Below are 24,514 nucleotides of genomic sequence, written 5' to 3' on the forward strand. Positions count from 1 at the left end.
TGCTTTACTACTGATTTCTATTATTTTATAATAGTTTAGAAAGAAGTACTCTGGGATTTAGAAAAAGCAAGAAAGTAACATATTAGACATAGCCTGTATAATATAATATCTCACCTCTTCAAAGAAAAAATATAATTAATATGTAAAACACGAGTGGCTGGATTACATGTAGTTACTGCTCCTTTATTTTCCATGCATTATCTAAGCTAAATAATTTGACTTAAACAAAAGTGCACATAAGTTATGTTATAATTGATAATTCTCAAAATACTGGCTTCATGCTTGACAAGATTAGCTCTTCTCTCAGGGTGACTATTGCATCCCTTACTTTTTGATTCCCATTATGGAAAGGGGCAATTTCTATGCACTAAAGGCACTCTATGCCATTTCAGCTTTTTAATTCATTTTCCCAGATGGAAAGATGCTTTGCCTTAGCTTGCAGATTTATATAAAAAAGCTGACAACTGCTGGCATGGAAGGGAATTGTCAAATGAATTCATCAATACGAAGAGTTCAAAGAGTTTTCTAATCCTGATGAATTAGGCTTTCATGTGTTTAAAACTTTTTACTGGAAATATCTTGCCAGATATCAGTAAAATCAGACTTTTGTGCAGTTAAAACTGCATTCTAAAATCTAATATGAAAAAACTTTGGATTATTCCAGTTACTTTTGATTGGTTGTCTATTATTCCTTAGGAATGGAGTAAAATGGGTTATGAGAAAATACAGAAGAATTTCCTTTGAAAGTAATGCTGTATGATTATGGCTCTATAATTAGGAAAAACACACACTAATAGTTACAACAAAATTATAAATGATGGTTTAATTGAGTCCCAAAAATCATTCTAACATACCACCATGCAATGTCTAGTGAATGCGTTTCTGCTTTATTTTTAAGATATTCACACCATTTTTTTATTTATAGGATTTCTACTGCATGTTAATTGTCAAATAATTTTGAACTTTGGGGCAGCAATTAGTGAATTTTTTTTTAAAAAGGCTCATCACCTAAATTGCAAAATATTAATAACTGCTAACAAGACATTCATGATATTTAGGTTTACTAAGATGAACTTGGAAACAATTTATTCTGATTTAGAGGTCTTATTTCTGGCCTAGTGGTCAAACTCTGGAGTTAAATATTTATAAAACACTGGCAATTTGCTAGCACAGCACATAAACAGGGCAAGTTCAAGAACGCTGATTTGAATGACTTAGGAAGAATATTTTCTGCTACAATTATCTTTTGTAATGAAAGGTTCTTTTGAGTGACTGTAAACACATTTTAAACACTAATTTGTGTAAACCCCATCATTGTATATTAACTCCATAAGAGAAGGTAACACATTAAGCTAACAAAATGAACATAAAGTTGTGGGCCAATGATAGTCCACTTCTTGTTTATACATTTAGCTCTGTCAATAAACCACGCATAACAAACAACAAGAGATTTATGCAGCAGTAATATTTCTTTACAAACATATGGTTGTCTCTGCAGTTTCAAATACTCATGAAATTCAGCTTTTAGAAAACAACAGCTTAAAAATCCATAGCTGCCTTTGGAAGAGACCTTGAATTAATAGATACCTGGAGTTTATAGCTATCTCCTCATTTCTTCAGAATGGTTTTTAAAAGCCAATAATACATCCCTGAAAAAAGCTTCAGAGAGGTTAATGTTAAATTGATTTCAGAAATAAATTATATATATTTTAAAATTTAAATGGTATGTAAATAATTGCAACAAAGAAACTATATTTCCATAACAAATGAAGATATATAGACACTTCTCTAACTTTAATTTGATTAGATCTAATTATGTTCAAAATATTCCACTGAAATTTACTTGTACAATAAGATCATATCCTATTTCTTATAGATAGCACTATTCTGTGAAGGAAATAAAATGCACTCTTTATTGTGAGTTTGTATGGATATGTTTACCCAATTTAAGTAAAGCTTTTGCAAAACTAACAATGGAGATAATAAAGAATAATATCTTATTAAGAAGGGCTTTACTTAGAAATTTCAGTATGATTCATTGATAAATGAGTATTATAGGCATATAAATGGTACTTAAATTATTCCACTACATTATGGTATAGGTTGTAATTATACTAATTCAATAATCATTTTCAAGGAACTAGAGAAATGAGAATGTAATGAAAAAACAACAGAATACACTAAACCATTGTAAATGAGATCTGATCGCAAATCATTGAAGCGATCAGAGCTAGGAAGATTTATTTGGCAAGCCTTTGCAATCAAAATTATGTTTTCAAAATCAACATCAATTTTGCTTGCATGGATTTGAGGCTATAATTTTAAAGATCTAGAACATATGCACCTCTACTAAAATCGTAAATGAAAATAGATATCCCCAAATGACAGCTTTAAAATTAGAATATCTAGTAGCTAGATATTAAATATCATACATTTGTAAACTATGTCATCACTGATATGTATTTTCACATAACTTCTTTGGAAAATATGAAAAGCTCATCAATATTCTTGCAATTTTATTTACATAGGGATTCTAGAACATTAATCTCTGTGTGTAGATGGGGGATAGGGAAGTGAGTGTACAGCAAACTGAAGCAAGAGTAGGGAAAGCACCTGCACAAGCACCTTCATTCTTGAGTAGTTGGGAGTCTCTGAGCAGAAATCATGGCTGCTGGAAGCCACTCACCATGGGAAGACCTGATGAGGCACAGCGGGAGGTTCCATTGCTGGTCCCGAAGAGAAGCAGCAGAGAGAGTTTCAGCTGGAGACTGGAGTGGAGTTGGGGAGGTCAACTCTATGAAGCAGAAATTAAGGCAGAATACATTAATATTAGAGAGGAGAGTAGATAAGTGTTCATCCTTCAGTATGTTCCTCTTGAACAGGAAAAAATACATCCTGCCAGGAAACATGGTGGGAACAGAAGCTTTTAAATGCTTTGTGTGAGCTCTGGAGGCAGCTACAGAAGCTAACTTTGAGTTGAAGCCCAGTTCTTTGAGTTCTAAGGAAAGATGTGGCTCAAAAAACATTAGAAAAATCTCACCATTCTTGATTTTGTTCTTTTATTACTTTCTCCTTTTTACAAACTGCATGTTTTTGTGTTTCAAAAGTAGATACTTAATGCAGTAAGGGAAGAGGAAATGAGGCTTGACAGGGAGCACTGCTGATCTTCCGAGGAGAATTCTGAAGAGAAGGCAAGATAGGCAAACAAGAAGGGAAGAGGCACTGCCTCAGACTCTGACACCACTCTGTGTTCCATCCAATTCCAGATGGGAATGGGAATGTTCAATTCAGTGCCTTTGAAAGAAGACATTTCTGTTCATCTTGAGTAAAGTGGAAAAAATGGTTCTTTTTTATGTACATTAATTTTGTTTGTGGAATCAGGTGGCTGTATTCTTTTGTCAAGAAGGAAATAAACCTCAGTCATATTGAATTGTGTTAGACTTCATGCAGCTCACGGTGAGGGGAGGCTGCCTGGTTCATCCGCAAGAACAGGACTCTGGGAATCGCAAACGTGGGATTCCCACGTTCCCAGGATTCTTGGCTCTGCCATTGCTGAATGGCTGTGTGACTTTATTTATAGCACTGAACCTCCCTGTCTCTCACTTTTTTCCCACTGCAGCATTAGGGTTTGGGGACAGGTAATTTCTACAGGTTTTCCATCTGAAATCATACAATTAAATTCTTCCTCTTTTACTTACTGAGCTATTTCTTCTATGGTGTCTGCCATCACCAAAATAGAGTGTTTCATTAGGGCATAGTCCTGAGAGGATTAGAACAACTTCGGGGCTTTTCTGCTGTCAGCAGCCTTGTCAACAACCAACTGAGATGTTAGTTAAGCATTGACTGAAGAAGCAAAATCTCCTCCAGCATCGATTACTAAAATAAGAAAGTCCCACACTCATCGTGGCTGGTTTTTCTTTTATTTTTTTTTTATGTTAACCCAAGTAAATTACTTAATGCACAAAGTATCTTTACAAACCTTGCATTTTCTAAGCAGTATTTGTAATAAATGATAGAATGCTGTTCTAAAATGAAAATAATTGCTAGTATTTACTGATCATGTGGTGTGCTAGGTAGAGATGTTGTTACGTGAGTTCCACATATTAGCCTGCTTATTTCCTACAGTCACCCTCTTAAGTTAAGGCCTTTTTACTCATTTTTTAATGGTTAAATGTTAATGTGGAAGACACACGATCACATTGTGAGTCTACAGGACTCAGGTGGACACATGAACCCAGGCAACCTTGCTCTGGAGTCTATGTTCTGCACCCACATTGTCTCTACAGGAGCCCAGGCTGAAAATTTCTACTTAGAAAAATCCTATTATCAAGGTCCTCTGTCAAAAGCTCTCACTTATTATCTTTCTTTTTATATCCAGTACTTCACACACACAGAAATTACTTAATGTCTGCTTTTAGCTTTTGGCCTGGCTGGTCCGATGATGCAACTTTAGAATTACTGAGAAGCCTTATGTGTGTCCAGTTTTTAAAATTAAATTTCCTTTAAAGCTAATAGCCTTTCTTTTCTCTCTTTTCTTTTTCTTTCTTTCTTTTTCTTTCTTATTTTCTTTCTTTCTCTTTCTTTCTTTCTTTCTTTTCTTTTCTTTTCTTTCTTTTTTTCTCTCTTTCTCTTTCTTTTTCTTTTTATTCAGAGGAGTAGTCAGTTCTGGCCCATGCTGATTCTTCAGTTAATTCTCATTAAAGTGAACAAGAAGTTGTTACTACAATAGTTTCTTCTCTGGTCCCACAGCTGTTTCCTTCCCTGTTGCTGTTAGATATTGCTCTCCTGTCTTACCTGCTTTATCTTTGCATTATTAACATACCCTATAGAAAGCCCTGTTCCCTTTGCTTCCATAGCTCAGGACGTTTTTGTTCATGATGTCCATGGGGAATTTTCTGCCTTTTTGAATCTAAGAGCAGCACTGACTGTCAATCAATGGCTACTGACATGCTGCTTTCTTAAGGGACCAAAAAAAAAAAAAAATCACTTTTAACAGAATACAAATTTGGAAGACAATTATGCATAACTACCTTTTCTCTGTACTTCTAAACCGACAGTAATGGCACTTTAAAAGAGGCTTCCTACAGAGTGACTGCTTACAAAGAATGAACCATAGACAATGAAATGACAGACTATCAGGAGAGATATTTTTGGGCAGTCAGCCTCCTTGGTGTCCCTGAAACCATGCTATATGTATGCCCTTTTTTTTTTTTTTGACAGACTTTGATAGAATACCTGTGAATAAAATATTTCAGATTTTTCAAAAAAGCCTGCCAGTTCTATAGGAACCTTTATTTAAACCAAAAATATATTGTATTATGACATTTTAACTTTGTATCTAAGCTAACAACGGGATACGACTGGGATTTAATATACTTAGCATAGGTTGCCTTTTTTGTTGTTCTTAATACTGAAAGGAAAAATTTTTATTTGTGAAATCTTTGAACCAGAGGAATAACCCATAGAGACATAATTTAATTTCTATTAATTAATGTTTTAAATGGGGCCCGGAATGTTGTAGTCTTAACTTCATGGAAGAAAAGTTTTAGTAAAATACAACACTACTCATTTGGATGATAAGATCTGTTTTTAATTCAAAAGCCAATTAATACTTCATGTTTTTGAAAATTTTTTATGCCTGAAAACGTGTATTTTTTTTTAACATAAATTGTAACTTCATTCATAGTTTTAACATGACTCACCTATATTCTTTTTAAAATAGTCTTTGAATGACATTCACGGTGTCAAATTGTATGAAAAAATTTGTATAAATATGAACTGTCTGGATAAAAGGTTCATAGCTTTGATAAGATTCTGAATGAAACCTATGAACTAAAAGCTAAGAACTAGTAAGCTTGATGAAGAATTCCTAAATCTTTGTTTATAGTTCATTCCAATATTTGGTTTCTTTCCCCTCTAACAACTCTGAACTACATATTCTCAGGCTTTGTCTTAATACGATTTCATTACAATAAAAATAAATCTCATTGAGCCATATTGAGAAAGGGCATCCATTATAAAAAATCAGGAGATTTCACAGTACTCACAGACAGGAAGTACAGCCATGCTTTGAGAGAGACTGGCACTTGAAACTGCTAAAGCCATCAGATAGGAAGGTGTGCTTTCATTTTCCTCACCGCTGCATGTCTGCTCTCAATGCGTTTCTATTTTGCCCCACCCTCCATGTGTTAATTCATCTACTTCAGCATGAATGAGGTTCACTTCTCAGAATCAATGGCAAATATCTTTATGGGCCATTGTCCTGCATCAATAGCTCATTAACTTGACTTTCTAAGTATCAATTCTCAATTTCCGGGAGACAGAACAAGACTAGTTTAACAGATGTTCACCACTAGATCCAGGTTGTAGGGTCACATGGTGTTTGCTCATGGGGCTGTGAGGCTAAGACTCCCTCTGAAAGGCATCTTTAGCACAGTCTAATTGTCATATTGATAACATTAATAGGGTAGGATTAAACCTGTAGTAAATATGGGAAATTAGAATCTAGTCAGAAGACTTTGAGATCCATCACATTCAATGCGAGTCATTGAACAGAATCAAATTTCTATCTCATATAAAATCAAAGTGAATTACAACCTTTATGAAGTAAAGACTCAAGAATCGCTGCCGAATTTTTTGAATCTAACATGTAATTTATTATATGCTGGGTGACATGCACTGATGTAGGCCCTGTCAATAGATCAGTAAATGTGACATGTAGACTAAAATACAGAATTTTAATGACTTGCTCAGGGTGTAACAGAGAGTAATACAACTACAGCAAGAACAAACCATGCTGCCCTGAGTGTTGCCCACTTCGTCATTGGTGACATTTTCTACTTATTAAACAGACACTGTACACTGCAGCCCTGGGGGATATCACAATCATTGTTTGTAATTTATGGAAATCAAGATTATCACCTTCCTCAAATAATAAGTATTTAAATTATATTAGGGAAATATTAAACATCTACTTCTGAACAAGAGAGTGTAAAGGGAACTTGCCATAAACAACTAGATCGGGGAAAAATATAGGAAATAACTCTTTTCAAACATTGTACAAAAGGGAGCACAAGATTGTATTCTCTGATAAAAAGGAAATAAATTAGATTAACCCTATAATTACTTCAGTTTTCGATCTGGAGTCACTTTCTGGATTGTAGTGTAGGGAGAGGGGACTATTCAAAAAACAATATTCTCAGTCAACTAACATAAAGAAATGAGAACAATGGGAGGTGAAGAAAGTCATCCTGGAAAAGAAAACTATGCAGAGAGAGCAGTCCAGAAGTCTTCGTGCTATTCCCTGAGTGTTTGGCTGAGTACTCAGCTGTACCACACGTAAGGTGAAACCCCATAAGGTGCCTGTGAACTCAACAATTCCCCTAGCTCATGCAAACTTGGAAATGCATGAGTTCTGATGAGTCAAGCGAGGGAGACCATGTTGAATATATGGGAGCATTAATGGGGATCATGCCTTCATAGTACAGCTAATCTAGCCCTAGAGTTAGGCTTACTCTAGATCCAACGTAAAATGCTTAAAACAAGACACAAAAGAATCAGCTAATCTACACACTATTTAGGTGACTGCTAAAACAAAACTCAAAAATTTCTTAAGGAAGATAACAAATTCCAGAATCTTAACATGATATTCAGAGTGTTCAGTACGCAATCAAATGTTACTAAATATGCACAGAAACAGGAAAATATTATTTCTAATGAGAAATAAAATCAGTTAACAGAAAAATACCTGAAATTCTCTACTAAAAATACAAAAAATTAGCCGGGCATGGTGGCACACGCCTGTAGTCCCAGCTACTTGGGAGGCTGAGGCAGGAGAATCGCTTAAACCTGGGAGGTGGAGGTTGCAGTGAGCCAAGGTGGCACCACTGCACTTCAGCCTGGGCAACAGAGTGAGATTCCATCTCAAAAAAAAAAAATACCTAGAAATGACAGAGGAGATGAAATTAATATACAGTCATTTTAAAACATTCTTATGGATATATTTATAAATGTAACGAAAAACTTGAACATAATGAGGAGATAAAGGGAAGATATAAAAAGGGACCAAATGCAATTTCTAGAGCTGAGCATCACAACATCTGAAATAAAAATTTTATTGCGTGGCCTTAACGATAGAGTAGACACAGGGTAAATTAAAAAGTGGACTTAGGGCCTGGCACAGTGGCTCATGCCTGTAATCCCAGCACTTTGGGAGGCCGAGGCGGGTGGATCACCTGAGGTTGGGAGTTCGAGACCAGCCTGACCAACATGGAGAAACTCCGTCTCTACTAAAAATACCAAATTACATGATGGCGCATGCCCGTAATCCCAGGTACTGGGGAGGCTGAGGCAGGAGAATCACTTGAACTCTGGAAGCAGAGGTTGCAGTGAGCCGAGATAGCGCCATTGCACTCCAGCCTGGGCAACAACACAGACATTCTGTCTCAAAAGTAAAAAATAATAAGTGGACTTGAAGATATGATAATAAAACAGTGCAACCTGAAGCATAGAAATATCAATGACTAAAATAAAATGAACAGAGTCTCTGTTTGGAGTAATATCAGATAGTCTACCAGGGATAGTTAGGGAAAACCTTTAAAAATCCGACAAAAAATACACATTATGCACAGAAGGACAAAGATGAGAATGAACATGTGCTTCTCGTGTTAAAATATTCAAGTCAGATGAAAACTTCTTTAAAATACTGAATGGAGGAGGGTGTTTTTGTCTACCTAGAATGTTGTATTTAGGGTAATATCTTTCAAAAATAAAAATAGAGAATAATTTCATATAAACAAAAGCTGATAGCATTTGTTACCTCTAAGATTTCACTATAGGCTATTTTATTTTATTTGAAATGCTTGGGACCAGGAGTGCTTTGGATTTCAAATTTTGGAATACTTGCATATACATAATGAGATACCTTGGGGATGGAACCCAAGTCTAAACAGAAAACTCATTTATGTCCCATATATACCTTGTACACATAGACTGAATATAAATTAATACAATATTTTAAAGAATTTTGTGCATGAGACAAAGTTTGTGTACATTGTACCACCAGGGAGCAATGGTATCAGGTGTGGAATTTTCCACTTGTGACATCTTATCAGTACTCAAAACGTTTTGGATTTTGGGGCATTTCAGATTTTGAATTTTCGGATTAGGGATACCAACCCTGTACAAAAAAAAAAATAAAGGAAGTCCTTCAGGCTGTTTCAAAATAACACGAGGTAGTAACTTGAATCAACATAAATGAAGAGAAGAGAAATTGATAAATATGTGTGTGAGTAAATACAAGTTTTTTTCTCATTTACAAAATCACTTTAAGGATGTTTAGTTATTAAATATGTGAAATATCAGTGATAAAGCATGCATAAATGCATGGATTCCTCAGCTTTTCAGTTTGACCTTCTTTCTAATTTTTTTTAAAACATTTTATGCTTCAGTTTTTGGTTATCTAACTGTACCTTAGAAGACATTAACCTTTTGTCATTTTTTTTGAGACAGGGTCTCACTATTTGCCCAGGCTGGAGTAGAGTGGCTATTCCCAGGTGCAATCAAAGCTCACTGCAGCCTCAAACTCCTGGGCTCAAGACATACTTCTGCCTCAGCCTCCCAAGTATCTGGGACTATATTTTTTTTTGTTTGTGCTTTTTTTTTTTTTTTTTTTTTTTTTGGATAACTCTGCATCTGAACCTCTTGTGTATGATTTGTGAATTTTTCGTGCTAACCTTTTTTAAGAGGTAGAAACCACCTATAGAGTTCAAAAATTCCAGAAACTTGTTCACACTGCTAGGGCACAGCCAAGTTACATAATCTCTAACATCTGCATGATTCTGGAACAAGCGGTGAAATATACAAGACTGTGCTGTGAAAAATCTGTTTTCAGAAAATGCTGCAAAATCAAATATGTGGCACCTATGTTGAAGGTATGCATGCTGGTTGTCTGTTCCCCATGACAATGACAGATTCTACCACCAGACTTGATCTAAGGTGCAGTTTTGGTAGAGCTAGTATTCTGTGAAAACCTACTAGGGTCTCAGCGCCACCTCAGCTACCTCCACTAAGGCATGCCAGACCTCCCATAACATACAATTACTGGTACAGGAGGGAACCTCCAGGACCCTTTGTTAATTTCGTAATTGCCTGAGCCTAAATAGTTGATAAATATTGTTTATAATTCTTTTCATTTTCAGAGGTCTCCATATTTCCCAGTAATTCTGAGAAACAAATTAATATACTGCAGCTGCTGGCCTTATAAATATGCATAATTCTGCTAACGGCAAAGTAGATACCTTTATATAGAGAGACATAAAATGCACACGTAAGTGACAGATCCTAAGAGGAAAGGGAGAGTGTGTGGATACTGTAATTATTGATTGCTTTCCAGTTTATGCATTCAGTCTCACCTGAAGTAAAGGAAGGATCCAGTTCCTGCCCTTGACTTCAGTGATTTCCTCTGATTCCTCAAACTAAATCTCACTGAATAGAAAATAAGCCACTCTCTATTTCTTGTATTCAAATTGCCCCTGAAATAACTTCAAGAGTAAGTAGTCCAGAGACAGGGAAGATAGAAGAAACAAAATATTGGAGTAGACAGACTCAGTGGATTAGACACAGTTGAAAAGAGAATTAATGAGCTGAATAGATTGTGATAATAGCTCAAAATTTAGTATACCTGGATAAACCGGTAGGAAACAAATATCAAAGAGAGCTTGAGAATTGTGGTTGATAGAGTAAGAATTTCCCTTGCACATCTAATGAAGTTACAGGAGAAATTGGAGAAAATAGTGATGTTGGCATGAGGGTATTGAAAGAACACATTTCCCGAGAATATCATTGAATTGATGAAAGATACAATTCTCAGATACAGTAATCTTGAATAAGAACAAAAATAAATACAAACAATTACATGACAATGAGAAGCTGTGGAACTTCAGAGATTAAAAAGAATCACAAGAGTACCCAGAGAGAAAAGACAGAATTATAATAATTCCATGTCTTGCGAATGATAACCTGTTATTTATTTCTTTTAGAAAAACTAGGTTTAATTTTTCCATCCTGAAAAATTATGTATTCTCTGAATAGCCTCTCTAGATATCTATATTTGCAACATGTGTTTATTTGCATATATGTGTAACATAGGGCTGTTATCTGTTTCCCTGTAGACCATGAGTGAGATCCTTCAAGGAAAGTTTTGGGCCTTATTCATCCTTGTCTTCTGATTGCCAAACAAAAGCTAGCTGAAGCTTTTTGCATGGTTGAGACAATAAACAAAATGGTCTTTGCCAGGGAATTTGCTCAGACTGTTTAGTGAAGATGGTTCAGTGTTTCTCATAAGCAAATATGGATAGTATTCTCTTCATGAGAATTTGGTGTGATGTGGTATAAAAGCTAAATATAGGAAGGCCATATGTACCAGCATAGCTAAGGCTCAAATTTTATGACTTACACTATTTATTTGCTTTTTTCATAACTTTGTTCCTACTTGAAGACTTCTGACTATGAGAAAGTCAAAAACTTAAATTTTTGCACAGTATAGATAACTTTTTAAAAAACATTCTAAATATAGTGAGTAGAAAATGAGATTGACAAATAAAGAAAAGAAACAAAACCAATTTGGAAAGCTTTTTCTACTTCATAATTTTGTGCAGGGCCAGTGCTGCTTCCTGATAATTACTATGTTAAGTATCTCTTGATTGTCTTAATGTTTCTTTCTGAATCAATGTAGAAAACAAACGAATAAATGAATCTGAGGTGGGAAATTGATGTGAAGTAGCTTATCTGATATTATTCTAATCAAATTACAGATTCAAATGCAGTAATCACGCATAGTATCATTGAATTCATCAGTGGGAGATTCCTCATTTCAGAACTCAGTAGGGGACAGCGGTTTAGCTGTGTCTCTCTGTTGCTCATACCTATTAATACATTATTCAGTGATATCTCAGAAGGTCTCATTAATTTCAAAAAAGTCCTGTTGACTAGATGTTCTTTTTGATTTTCAAAATCTGACTTTCCATATATAAATGCTGGACTCTTTCAAGAATTTGCTTCACAGGAAAGTGGTTAAGCCTCTAATGCTATCATTTATTTTATTATAAACAAACACAGATTCTCGTCTGTAAAATATTACCTCCCAGAGTTTCAACAGTTTTACTAAAATGGAGATGTTTGTGTGTTATCTGCAGGTATTACATTTTTAAAATGTAAAACTTGGAGAAATTAGAATCTTTATATTTCAATAAAGACCAGGTGTGCTGTTTCTAAAACACCTCAGAACTTCAGCTTTTTCTCTACCATGCTCAATTTTACTTGGCTAATTTACATTTTATCTTTGGACAATCAGTATGGAAATGCTTCCATTTACAGGTGGCCTAGACAGTGTAAGTTACTGCAACATATGCGATTTTAGAGACGTGCATGTTTTAATGACTATTTGGTATAATGTTCCTTATGTTTCGCCAAATAAAAGCCACCAGTGAAAGGAGGAATGAAATTCCTCTTGTGTCTTTAAGTATGGAGTTCAAACTGGCAGTACTTGGGGCCAAAATTCGTTATTTACATTCACTGCAGCTGTTTGCATTTTGAAACAGTTACCTACTTTAAATGAAACAAAGCTTAATTGGTTTTCCTTTTTTGTGTGAACAACTAAACAAAAATAAAATGCTATGAGGATGGCAAGTAGAGGAGTCTGCAATGAAAGAGCATGTGGAAAATAATACGATCGTCTTATATTTTTAAAATTTAGAACCATATCTGGTATCATTATTACCATAATTGAAGTTTTCCGCAAAGGATAACATGGCTCTGTTAAAACTGTAGATTTAACATTGCTTTGCTGTGTTCAAATCAGCCAAACATGGCAATAGAGACCTGCAGCACTTTCTCTTTTAGCACAAATTCGAGTCTCAGCATGAGATTGTCTTCCATTCTACGTCAAGTCTGTTCAGATTTGAATCCATTTACCCCCAGCCAACCTGAAGAGGAATGAGTCTGTCTCTTTCTCTCCTCTCTCTTCCTCTGGTACTTCTCTTGCTTTTGCAGCAGCAGATGTATAGAAAATGAACATATTTCTGCAGCTAGCCATATTTCTAATTGTGAATAAGCAAATTTAATCTTTTTCACCCTTTCTCTTTTGAAGACTTCTCTGTTAGGACTCCCGACATCTGGAGTTTGCTTTTGCTCCTAATACTTTAGGATTTCCTACTATAACTCTCACTTTTTAGGACTTTACAAACTCTTCCTTTTCGGTAAAAGTACTTACCTAACAGTGTTCTCATCCAAATAGAGAAGTGGTGAAAACAAATAGGAAAATGAGAGAGTGTAATATTGTGTAATATAGTCCATGCTTCTACCTTCAAAATGCATGCCTTAAGATGCTTTCTAAAGAGATTATTCATTAATGTTTGGGGAACTATGACAATATATTTGAGGAACATTCATGGGGAGCATTAGTCCCTAAGTAGCCTTAAAACATGCTACATTGACCTCTCCCACCTTCCATTTTGACCAATATATTTCTTTTCTTTTCTTTTTTTTTTTTTTTTTTTTTTTTTTTTTTTTTTTTTTTTTTTGAGACGGAGTCTCGCTCTGTCGCCCAGGCTGGAGTGCAGTGGCGCAATCTCGGCTCACTGCAAGCTCCGCCTCCCGGGTTCACGCCATTCTCCTGCCTCAGCCTCTCTGAGTAGCTGGGACTACAGGCGCCCGCCACCACGCCCGGCTAATTTTTTTTGTATTTTTAGTAGAGACGGGGTTTCACCGTGGTCTCGATTTCCTGACCTCATGATCCGCCCGCCTCGGCCTCCCAAAGTGCTGGGATTACAAGCGTGAGCCACTGCGCCCGGCCGACCAATATATTTCTTATATAAATTAATTCAAACTTTTCAATGAGAAAATAAGTGGCTGCAGTCTATGTAGGGAATGGCCAGGTAGCTTCTGCTTCACAGTTTAAAAGTATAGTACTCTTGTTTGTAATATATTGTTTTGCTTTCAAGAAATTTCTCTTTTTTTTTATCAGTTTTTCTATGATATTCCAAAGCATAGATTTCCTAGAATATAGTCTGTTTAGAGGATTTCTAAATCTGCAATTTTACATCTTTAAACAAACTGGGGAAATTTTCAGTCATGATTTTTTCGAATTATTTTTTCTACCTTATTCACTCTCCTTTTTTTTTTTTGTTTTTTTGTTTTTTTGTTTTTTTGGAGACCAAGTCTCAATCTTGGCTCACTGCAACCTCCGCCTCCCAGGTTCATGTGATTCTCCTGCCTCAGCCTCCCGAGCAGCTGGGATTACAGGCATGTACCACCACACCCACACGCCCAGCTAATTTTGTATATTTAGTAGTGGAGATGGGGTTTCACCACATTAGCCAGGCTGATCTCGAACCTCTGGTGATCCGCCCTCCTCGGCCTCTCAAAGTGCGGGGATTACAGGCATGCACCACCGTTCCCGGCCCACTCCTGTCCTTTTAGGACTTTACAGATATATTAAGCAAGCATATTACAGATATATTAAACAGGTATATTAACTTCCATGTTTCACAATTCCCTCAAAATATGTTATTTTTTCAATCATTTTCCATCCTCTTCAAAGAGGATAATTTCTATTAATTTATCTTCAATTTCATTGATTCTTTCCTCTATTGTCCACATTTGTTGTTGAGCCAAATCAGTGGGTTTCTTTTCCACTTACATTTCCTTTTTGGTACTAGAAATTCTATTTGGTTATTTTCAAATGTTTTCTAATTATCTGATAAAAGTTTCAATATTTTTACTCATTATAAGCATATTTTCCGTTATGTCATTTGTCAGTAGCATAATCAGCCTTAAAAGCCTTATTTGCTAATTCTAACATCTGTTCTCTGTGCTAGTCTCCAGCAATTGTCTTCTCTCTTGAGAATGGATCGTTATCTCACTGTTTCTTTGTATGTCAAGTAATTCGGAATGTATTCTGGACATTATGAAGGTTATGTTGTGGAAACTCTAGACTCTATTCCTTTATTGCTTGTTGTTGTCTTAGCAAGCAATTAATGTGCTAAAATGTATGTACTGTGTCTCTTCGCTGGCACTTCAGATCTCAGTTCAATTTTTTTATTCTTAACTAAGCAGCACACTGTCTACCCTGTGCATGCACAGTTCAGAAGTCAACCAGAACTACAAGAAAGTCTATGAGGAAAGTTTATACAAAGAATTTGTGACTCCCTTTCTGTCCATCTCCTTTACAGAATCTCTCCCTCATTTCCCAGCAGCTATGCTAACTTCAAATTGTGTCCTCTGAAAGACTACGTATTTATCAAAGCTTTCATTTTGCCACCCTGTGCCAACAGTGGCCAATTCACAGGATAAAAGTCATAAAACCTGGGAAATGCAAGTCTTTTTATACTCTGCTCGTTTTTCTTTGCTCAATGTGCCTTCAGATAATTTATTTTTTGTTCCAAGTTAATGGTTGTCACATATGGGAAGATTTGTCTAGTAGCAGCTTACTTTGGCATACCAGAGACAGAACTCTCAGTTTGCTTTAGAAAACTTTAACTGTAGCAGTGACTGAATTTGTTATGGAAAGCTCCATTTTATCACAGAAAGAGCAGAGGATTTGTAATAAGACAGAATCAGTTTGATTCCAGTTTCGTCTGTTGTTAGCATTTAGACCAAGTCATTTAATCCTTCCTAGTCTGTACCTTTCTTTGTAAAATGAAGCTTTAAGACCTTTATGAAAGGTTGTTTGAGGATGAAATAAAGTAAGAAAAATCACTAGCAGGGTGCTTGGCACAATAAATGGTATTTGCTATTATTTAAACTATTCACAGCATCATTAATATATTATTAGCATATTAGTATTTAATAAAGTGACTATGTCTAGAAATTTTCTAGCTGCCAAAAAAAGAAACTAAGTCATACTTATATTATCACTAAAGACAGAATATACCCGGCCGGGCCCAGTGGCTTATGCCTGTAATCCCAGCTCTTTGAGAGGCTAAGGTGGGCGGATCATGAGGTCAGAAGTTCGAGACCAGCCTGGTGAATATGGTGAAGCCCCATCTCTACTAAAAAATACAAAAATTAGCAGGGCATGGTGGTGCGCACCTGTAGTCTCAGTCCCAGCTACTCGGGAGGCTGAGGCAGAAGAATTGCTTGAACCTGGGAGGCGGAGGTTGCAGTGAGCTGAGAATTGTGCCACTGCACTCCAGCCTGGGCGACAGAGCGAGACTCAATCTCAAAGAAAAACAAACAAACAAACAAAAATATACCCATGCTAAAACTCTGGTATTGTAAGAATATCATTACTCTTTTTATATGTAGTAATGTTTTTCTGTTCTATAGAAGGGCCACCATCACACCATCCTTACAGGCATTCTTTATTTTTAGATCAAATCCAATTAGAAAAAGTTTCAATACAGCCGGGCGCGGTGGCTCAAGCCTGTAATCCCAGCACTTTGGGAGGCCAAGGCGGGCGGATCACGAGGTCAGGAGATCGAGACCATCCTGGCTAACACGGTGAAACCCCGTCTCTACTAAAACTACAAAAAAAAAAAAATTAGCTGGGCGTGTTGGCGGGCGCCTATAGTCCCAGCTACTCGGGAGGCTGAGGCAGGAGAATGGCGTGAACCCGGGAGGCGGAGCTTGCAGTGAGCCGAGATCGCGCCACTGCACTCCAGCCTGGGCGACAGAGCAAGAATCCGTCTCAAAAAAAAAAAAAAAAAAAAAAGAAAAAGTTTCAATAAATGGCATCTATAACTGACTATCTCATTAGTTCAACAAATACTTCTTAAATCAGGCACAAACTAATTGTTGAGGTTATAGTAGCGAAAATGATTGTTATGTCTGCCATCCAGAGTATGTAGGTATGTATGTATGTATGTATGTATGTATGTATTTATCATGTGGTGGTGCGATCTCAGCTCACTGCAACTTCTGCCTCCTGGGTTCAAGCAATTCAGCCTCCTGAGTAGCTGGGAGGACAGGCATGCACCACCATGTTTCACTATATTGGCCAGGTTGTCTTGAACTCCTGAGTTCAGATGACTCCCCACCTCAGCTTCCCAAAGTGCTGGGATTACAGGCATGCACCACCACACCCAGCTAATTTTTGTATTTTTAGTAGAGACAGGGTTTCACCGTGTTGGCCAGGCTGGTCTTGAACTCCTGACCTCAAGTGATCTGCCCACCTCGGCCTCCCAAAGTGCTAGGATTACAGGCATGAGCCACTGCACCTGGCCAGAGTTTTAAATTTAACATTCTATTAAGAAAACAAACAGCCAGTGAAACATAGTACAATGTCCTATATTATAACTCCCTATAAAGGATATGCTAACAGAGGTGAGGAACACAAAAATAGTTAAGTGTGTTATAATGATCATGAGAATAGAGATGTACAGAAATCTCAAAGATAAGAAATAATAGATTTTATATTTCTGATTTTCTAAAGCTGAAAATAAAAGAGCACCTGCCTGGTTTCTTTATGGTGCTATCAAAAAATCTCTATGGCAACTAAAACTGTTCCTGATTCAACAACCTAAAATATTATAAATATATCTTTTCTGACACTTTCTTCTTCCAAATCTTCCAAAACTCTTGAATTCATGCGTGTATGCATGTTCCTACACCACATTCATTTGCTTTATGATGTTTAAACAGGTTATTTTGTAGCTCACTTGTCCCTCCACCTGTGACTTACGTCTAATACGCCTGGAATGTTGACATGTTAAACAAGCAAACATGAAATAATATTTTTCCTTTTTTTACTATTATTTTTTAGTCATTTATCTTTACATTGTCAGTGTTGGCAGAGGTTTTGCTGTTTAATAAACGTTTGTTCCGATCAGGTAAGTGGGAAGAAATTGTCATTTGCTTATTCAAGTCATGCTTTTCTGTGATAATCTGCTCCTAGCTGAACATAGGGAAATAGATACAACAGTGTCTCAGGCCTACAACACGGCCAGGCTCAGTGTGATTTCACATAAGTTTGGCTAAAATACGACTCAAGTGGAGATGGTCACTCTTCAACACAGAGAGAGAATACACCACACAATTTACTCAGGAGATTCAGCCTCAATCTTACGCACTGAAGGGACCGTCCTCCAAGTGAGAGGACTGGCTTATGTCTCAGGCCCTCCGGTTTCTGCTCAAGTTGAATGTGGTCATCAACTACACATCACTTAAATTAAAGTCAAATACCTGAAAATTCTCAACAATGCACACTGACTTGGGGATCACAACCACATTCCTCTGGATTTGGAAATGGATCAGAACCTGGGCTTTTTTTTTTCTGTGCTTGCAGCAATCTCTTTAGTGTTTTGGCTTGGCCCAACGTCTATCTGGAGAAGCTAGGGGGCTGTAGGCTGTAACAGTTGATGCCCTTGGAGTGGCAGGACTGGATCAGTTTCTCTTGCGTTGGATAAGTCAACCTGGTTAGTTACGCTTTATATTTCAGTCCAGGTTTGTTCAAGAGTTTCTGGAAGTAATTGAAGTTGGAGAACATTCACCAGCCCTTTGTCCACCACCTCCTGCATGGCCTCCTAAGCAACAAAGAATGCTTTAATGCTGATGTCATTACCTTTATCATCTTTGGGGAGAAACTACTGCCCAGGCTGGAATCCCTGTGTCCAGCGAATAAAACAGATGTCCAGGTAGTTCAGTTTCAGGTACTTGAGGGTCTTCTGACAGGCCTACTTAACAAGGGGTCTCTCAGAGAAGGTGAGCCTCAACTTGCTAATGATAAAGCGGTACTCCTGTTTGACAGTATTCTCTTGGATCTTCTCCTGGATGGCTTCCCCACCTCACCTTCATTCTCATAGACAGGCACAGTCAATGTGGCAATATCTCACATCAAGGGCCACCTTCATAGTTTCTTCAACTTTGCGTGGAGGAGACTTCCAGGTGTCCAGGCCTATGATGGCCATCTGGTCTTTGGTACTGAGCTCTACAAAGGTGGCCATGGTTAGTGCAAAACTGGTTCTTAGTGAGCAGATAGAAATCTGTATTAGTCCATTCTCACATTGCTAATAATGACATACCCGAGACTGGGTAATTTATAAAGAAAAATAGGTTTAATGGACCCACAGTTCCACTTGGCTGGGGAGGCCTCACAATCATGGTGGAAGGTGAAGGCGGAGCAAAGGCACATCTAACATAGCAGCATGCAAGAATTTGTGTGCAGGGTAACTGCCCTTTATAAAACCATCAGATCCCAAGAAACTTATTCACTATCATGAGAACAGCACAGGAAAAACCCACCCTCGCGATTTGATTATCTCCCACTGGGTACCTCCCGCAACACATGGGCATTATGGGAACTACAATTCAAGATGAGACTTGGGTGGGGACATAGCCAAACCATATCGAAGTCTCACATCATACTTAAGAGAGCTGGCAGTCTATTTTCTTCTTTGGAGAAAATAAAAGAGAAAAATTTTTAAAGACCCAGTGCTCCTGTCTGTGAATATAAAGAGTATGTTGTTAGGAATTGTCTCTATGTTCATCAGGCACTGAAGAACACAGGAGAGCATATGATATTATTTCCTTTCTAGGCAAACTAATATTAGATCACAAGGGAACTGTTAACAGACAGATCCATTCGACAGCAACACAGGATCAATTCCCTTTGTGAGAAATTCAGAAACTAGTTGAAAGGCTCCTGCACTCCAGAAGAATATGAATCCAGCCATATCAAAACCTGTAGGAAAAAGAGACCCCTACCGTAATCCCACCCCTGGCACAGTGTGCTATACAACCAGAAGGAAACCCTCAGATCCCAGATTCTCTCTGAGGACTGCAGGAGATGAACCACACATCTAGCATCCAGACATTTCTGGCTTCTATCTATGGGGCTGGTTTCTGTATTGCCTGAGTCAGAGAGCTGACAGGGTCCAGCATATATCCATCCTTTGGGAACTACAGAGAACAAACTGTCAGTTTGAACTAGCATGTGGGCACTAGCCATAACTCCTTTCACCTGGCTTGATGCAGAGTAAGTGGACTTTATAAACCTCAGCTCCAAGATTTTCCCTGGGGAGGGAAACAGTTGGACCACACATCCAATGCCCCAACTTTTCCAGGGTATCCCCAAAGGATTGTCTTCTATATTGTTTGTCTTAGAGACTTGGCATATTCTAACCACCTGGGGTTCAGTGAGAACAAAGATTACTGTTTTATTTAGCACACAACTAGTCACCACAGCTCATCCCACCAGCTCAGTGCAGAGCAAAGTGTTGAACGCTCACACACCCCAGCTCCAGTCTTGTTTGTTTCACAATGCTGAAGGGACTTGGCATATTATGGACACCATGGGCCCTCTACAAACAATGAAAGCATATTGGACTAACATAAGGGTTTGAGAGGCTTCCAGAATCTCTGGCCAGGCTGATTGATGAGGGTCTTCTCATGTATGGGACCAGTCCATGAAGACTGAGAGAAGCTCTTGCTTTGTCAGTATGTAGACTCTAACACAGGGCGTCAAGGAAAATGAAAAAAAACAAAACAGGAAAATAGGTTTTAAACAAACAAACAAGATAAATCTCCAGAAACTGACTCTAATAATGAAATTGAGATAGATGATTTACCTGACAAAGAAGTCAACATTGCCATCATAACAACACTCACTGGGGTGAGTCAAAAACCATCCCAAAAGACAAAAAAAGGCATTTACATAATGATAAAAGGATTGATCTACCAAAAGATATACCAATTATAAATATATATGCACCCAATATTAGAGCATCAAATCTATAAAGCCAACATTAATAGAGCTGAGGGAAGAAATATATAGCAATATGATCATAATAGGAGAGTTCAAAACTCCTGCTTTCAATGATGTATAGAACAATTGGATAGATGCTGGATCACAAAATAGATCTTAAGTTAAAAAAAAGATGGAAATCATACAGTGTCTTTTCCAACTACAATGCAATGAAACTAGAAATCAATAGCAAGAAAACTAGAAAATTCACAAGCAAACTGTTACCATGAGACAATATGTACATAAAGATGGCACATTTACTAGATAATAGGAATGCCTTAGTCTAAATACTTATATATTAGTTGTCTTGTCACTACTCAGAGCCACTTTACAGTTAATGGTAAGTTTTTTGGAGAAAAGTGGAAAATACTCTTCATTGTCACTCTTCCTGTATTGGCCTAACATTCTTACTAGTATAGCAAAACTGCCTAACTCTAACTTGACTCTAGGCTCGTTAACTGGATTAAAGATTGATGTGGTCTTGTTGGTATTGCTCAGTTTCTAGTATTCTATTTTATTTATTTCTTTATTTATTTTTTGAGACGGAGTCTTGCTCTGTCGCCCAGGCTGGAGTGCAATGGCGAGATCTTGTCTCACTGCAAGCTCCGCCTCCCAAGTTCACGCCAGTCTCTTGCCTCAGCGTCCTGAGTAGCTGAGACTACAGGTGCCTGCCACCACGCCCGGCTTATTTTTGTATTTTTAGTAGAGATGGAGTTTCACCGTGTTACCCAGGATGGTCTCAATATCCTGACCTCCTGACCCACCTGCCTTGGCCTCCCAAAGTGGTGGGATTACAGGCATGAGCCACCACACCCGGCCAGTTTCTAGTATTTTAAAGGAATTTTGCTTATAATTTGACATTATTCCTGAGACTATGTTCATACTGTAAAACAGGTTTAAAATGTTAACATCACATTAGGTCCTTGTATTAACTTCCTATGGTTGCCATAAAAAAAAAGCCAAAAACAGAGTATCTTAAATAGCAGAATGTTTGTCCTACAATTCTAGAAGAGAGAAATTAAAAATCAAAGTGTTAGCAGGGCCCTAACTAGGGAAGGATTGCTTTCATGCCACTCTACTAGCTTATGATAGTTGGCTGGCATTCTGTGGCATTCCTTGGCTTATGGCAACATAACTCCAATTTCCACAGTGCCTTTTTCTTGAGTGTGTGTCTTTATCTAAATTTCTTTGTTTATGAGGCTATCCCTCATATTGGATTTGTAGTCTACTCTTCCACAGTATGACCTTATTTTAACTACATCTATTATACAATCACACTATTTCCAAACAAGGTCACATTCTAAGGTACTGGGGATTCGAACTTCAACATGAATTTTGGGGAAACCCAATTCAATTGATTAATCTTCATTTGAAGCCAGTTTATAATGGGACATACTTATATTTCTCAAGAATTCAAATTCTTAAGAGTTGGAAAAACAAAGTCTACTGCAATTTTTTTTGTCAATCTAAACCAAAAAAAAAAAGAGTTAAGAAGTAGTAATGACAATAAGCAATTACTATGTTAAATCAAAAGTTGGAATCTATAGATTTGTTTTCAATTTTAGGCTTTTCCTTGGTAGAATACAAAGAAAATAATAAAACTTCTCTCTCTTTGCCAGAGAAGCTTTTTATGAAGAAGTTTGAATTTCAGATTTTTTGTTTTATTCATGTTTTAAGCTAAGAATGTTTATGCTTTGAAAATGATTGTTTTTGCCTCTTCATTATAAACTAAAATTGTCATTCTTGTTCAACATAAACCTCTGTGCTGGAGAGATACAACGTGTATTCTACTTTTCTGGTTCAAAGCTTTTCAGTGTCTACATAATACTATACAGTAACACAACAAAAAATGGCATAGATTTAATTTAAAGGGAGAACATAAGTGTTTCATTTAAGAATACTTCTATTATACACTGTTTAGAATTTAAAGAAAATGAAGGAAACATTGTAGAGGATGGAAATTCTATTTTGAATAAAAATGATGCCAAAAGTAATAAAAATTTTGCCTTGTATCTCTTGTTTTTAAATATACGTATTTGATTGGAAAGCGAAGAGGTGGCTTTTATTTTACATAAAATGTTTCTAATGCTTTAATGACCAGATTTTTAAAATATGATTTTATAAAGTTAAATTAGTATGATTTCATTTTGTTTTATTTTGTTGTCGTATATTGATTGTGGGGGGGACGGGAATTTAAAAAAAAATGGCAAAGGATATATTTTGGATAGATAACATAAAACCAGCCAAATATATTCTTACACGAGTAACGTAACCAACGTTTATGAGCCCCTACATGGGCAAGTCGTTGTGTTGAAGTCTGTGATCATTGCCGTAAACTGTGGGTTGCAATCTAGGTGGGGCCTATACAATTTATAAATAAACAACTACAATACAGGGCTGCATTTAAAAAATACAAGGAGAACATTAAATTTCCACAAGTTTGGGGATATCAAGATTTTTTTTTTTTTATCTGAGGAGATCAGAGAAATCCTCATGGCCATTGCCCTTACTGGGATTTATAGGCTGCGTAAAATTTTAGTAAGTAATGATGAAGAGGTAACATTTCGAAGGACTAAACAGCATCAACTATAGTCTAGAAATGAAAAAGGGAAAGGGCTGAGAATGTCAAGAAATATAATTTTCTCTAAAGGTCAGAAATTGATGACAAGACTCAAAAGAGTAGAGGGTGAAAAAAGGTTACAAAGGGTGGGTAGCATGTTTAGATTATATTTTTTAGCATGACACAGAAGATGCTTCTCATACAAGGATGAAGTGTCAATTAATTTTAAAGATTATTTTGCTGGCACTTCACATGACACATGGGATTGAAGGGGTGAACTTTGTTGCTTCACTCAGTGAATTCCCTGAGAGTGGAATTAAAAACTTTAATTTGGTTGATGGTAATAAAAAAGGAAAAGAGGGACAATGGGTTCTTCTTTTGAACATATATTATTTAACTTGGCCAAACTCATTTATTTATTCAAATATATCATATGGACTTTGCTAATTAGCATATCATGCATTAATATGACTTGTATTACAAAGTTCTGTACCTCAAGGAATTTCTGAAGTTACTTATTCAGATAATTTATCTAACTGGTTGATGTTCCTGATTGTGGAGGACATGAGAATGTGCCTCATAAACTTCTGATTTACAAGGAGTATAACTGATGAAGAACCACAATTGCCATGCTTCTAATATCTAAGCTCACATTGTGACAAGGTTATGCTTCCGAAGAGCTACTTCCAGCCAGTGACTGTGCACTATGTGTGTACAGAATGCAAACCTGTTCCTGGTAGACAAGTGCATTCTCCAATGGTCAACTGTGCTGCAAGGATTCCCTGATGGTTTTGAACTGTCTGTACACTACACTGCACAGCAGCCTGGAATACTCAACACCCGACTTCTTTTCCATTCTTGTTCTCTCAGGTTTAGACTTGGCTCACGATCCAACAGGTTTCCTAGCCTTATCCAGTGCATTCTCTATTTGATCATACAAAGACATTTTCCTTAATAAAATCATTGCATATTTAGTGTTCTCTTGGCATTGGTTTCTCAGTGGACCCAGATGAATAAGAGAGTACTAGAAGTCATTTAGCAAAATATGAGGTAAAATTAGATTTGGATCTGGCTCTTACACTATGTAGTAGGGAAATAAGACACTGCCTTGGTTGCTAGGTGTGGCACATATTGTTTTTGGCACGAGTCGGCAGCTCAGTTGCTAATGATATCACTGGAGGTGTTCTAGGAAAATGTCTTGATGTAGGCAGATG

At 36.9% G+C, this 24,514-nt stretch overlaps 1 pseudogene; it reads right to left on the minus strand.

Moving 5' to 3' along the window:
- Positions 1-18,941, minus strand: part of LOC115834635 — a 75,505-nt pseudogene extending 56,564 nt beyond the window's left edge.
- Positions 18,942-24,514: the final 5,573 nt, after the last annotated feature.

Source organism: Nomascus leucogenys, chromosome 4 (genome assembly GCF_006542625.1).
Source record: "Nomascus leucogenys isolate Asia chromosome 4, Asia_NLE_v1, whole genome shotgun sequence".
Classification (NCBI taxonomy): domain Eukaryota; kingdom Metazoa; phylum Chordata; class Mammalia; order Primates; family Hylobatidae; genus Nomascus; species Nomascus leucogenys.